Raw genomic sequence first — 2,547 nt, forward strand, 5'->3', positions numbered from 1 at the left:
CAGTGAGTGCACATAATGAAGGCAGATGACCCAGCTTGTGTGAATGGAGGCAGATCCACCATGACACACGATGACCTCTGTGTCAATGCGATCTTAGCTGATCACAGCTCTCTACCTCTGCCCCCTCTGCCCCTCAGGTGTCCAAAGAGGACGAAGCGTGTCCTCTGTCTCTGGGGGTTTGAATAGCAGTGGGATATCCCACGTGCCATCTGCAGTTGCATGCTAATCATATCAGTATGATCTGAGTATTTGGAGATATTTTTTATATAGCGCGATTATATTTCACAATACTGTACAATGCGCAAATAAGGCAAAAGTAGTACATGAGTATCTACTATACATCTATTTGTGTTAATATTCTTACATGTTATATAAATATTTGATATATTATTAATGATAAATATTTTTTATTTTGATTATATGTTCTAAAGACCTTGATAATGCTAGATAGCTTTTGTGACACTTAAAGCAAAAGTCCAAGCTCTTTTTTAAGTATACATTAATTTATATATATAATCTCCTTAGAAATATTTCCGTAATTCCTGATATTTGCTAAAAAAAATCGTAAATGAAGTGATTTTAAAACTTGCCACCAAGTAACAATTCTGTGGTCTTAAAAATAGGCTTGCTCTAAGAATGAGAACACACACATTTTTTGGATATTGTTTCATCATTGGCAACAGTCAACGACAGATACGGAGCAACCTCAGAAAAACGGCTGCTTGGTAACCTCAAAAGGTAGGAATGCGGAGGCTGCTCCGGTGGGCAGTTGGTCAGCTGCTCCACAATAGAGTTGTAGGCCATTGATGGCCGGACAGACGCGTGCTGGCCACAAGCCGCTGTCATGGGACATCCGTTTATATGCCTCCCAGCTGCCATCGATGTATGTCCCTTTTTATTGAAGTTTTGGTGACCTCCGTCTTCTAATGGTAAAAGCCTACAACACATTCTCTTGTTTACTGACAAAAAGAGAGCGTCACATGGGGACACTACAGTGGGATTAGTGATTTTCTATTGAGCCTTGCAGAGAATTACTTATCCCACCTTGGACACAAGGATAAGGATCAGACTAAAATGCATCTTTTCGATAGTTCTTCAAATATACAAAATCAGTCATTGGTCTCGTCTTAGATTCAGGAGCCGTATGTCTATCTAATGCATGTTTAAATCCACTCACTGTATTACCCTCTAACACTTCTGCTTGAAGGCTGTTCCACTTATGTATTAGTTCTACTGATTTCTCCATCTGTATTTGGTGAGGATTGAACGCTACTCCAGGGCTCATAGAACAGAAACATTTTAATTATTTTAGCGGGACTTGCTGAGAATTGGTCGGAGTGGACAGAGTAGAGCTTAGGCCTGGTGGCATTTTTCGAATGTGGGAGGTGGAGGTATTAGGAGCCGTGAAGAGGAGGGGAAGCGATCAGTCCTGGAGGAAGCCATGCTCCCCGGCTGGAGACGCCACAGGCAGCGTCAACAAGGAGTGGTACAGGCGAGAGCAGAATAAGGTGAAGCCTTATCTTGGCTGTAGCGGCGCCTGAGGAGTCTTCAGGTATTGGAGTAAAGAGGAGCCAGCAGGATGGCTGGTTGGGGCCAGATGAGGCAGACCATGAGGAGGACCACCAGGGAAAGGCCCAGGCAAGTACACGGGGCAGCAGAGGATCAGAGACCGCAACAGAGAATGTCCACTGTGGGCCCTTCTTTGTCATGTGCGTCAGAAGTGTGAGGAAGGGGATTGAAGGCTGCAGTGGGGGTGTCCAAGGGTCATGCAGTTCCCAGAGGGTGTAGGGGCCTTGGGGGGAGCAGTGGGAGAACTCTCTTTTATAAGGGCTGCTGAGGGGGCGCAAGGGGCTAGCCCATTACAACTCTAGGAGCAACTCCTACTTGTTCTGGAGCTTCTAGCAGTCTGGAAAGCACTCCGTTCTTAGCAACACAGGTTACGAGGAAACAATTGTTTAATAGTGGTCAGACATGTGACTCTGGAAGGTTTTCGCTCTGGTTTGTTTATTGGAGATGGGGAGCATCACTCCATCCTTGGTTTGGACTTGTTTTAGCTGTTGCAGAGGGTGGTAAAAAGGCCTTGTTTCTTCTTGGTCTTGGACCCTATCGAGGTTAAGGTGTCAAGGGATGGGCTTTTGGTGGAAGCTTGTCAGGTAACTAGGGGCTAATGCTGTAGTGAGAACATTTTGTTGTAGGTTCCTGGGAGGTGAAGCCTGGAACCTTGGGTTTTAGTTTGGGTAGCTGAATAGGTTCTACCCTTAATTGTTTTTTTTGTATCTGGATAACTCGGCAAGCTTGGGGATTTTTGGTGTGTGTTTGTTAATTTGTTATTTATTGGTGTTAGGTTTGGTAGTCATTGCCCTTGTTAACACACCTTTGTAATTAAAGTTGTGTGGCTATGATTGTTAAATATACCAGCTGTGGCCTTTTCAAATCCAATTCTTTATTGTTTTAATCTGTCTTGAAGGCCTAGCACAGGAAATCGAGGCAATATCCGTCATGACCACAGAGGTCCACCTGTGAGAAATGCCAAGATGGTCCTTCCGA

Source organism: Spea bombifrons, chromosome 9, assembly GCF_027358695.1.
Source record: "Spea bombifrons isolate aSpeBom1 chromosome 9, aSpeBom1.2.pri, whole genome shotgun sequence".
Classification (NCBI taxonomy): Eukaryota; Metazoa; Chordata; class Amphibia; order Anura; family Pelobatidae; genus Spea; species Spea bombifrons.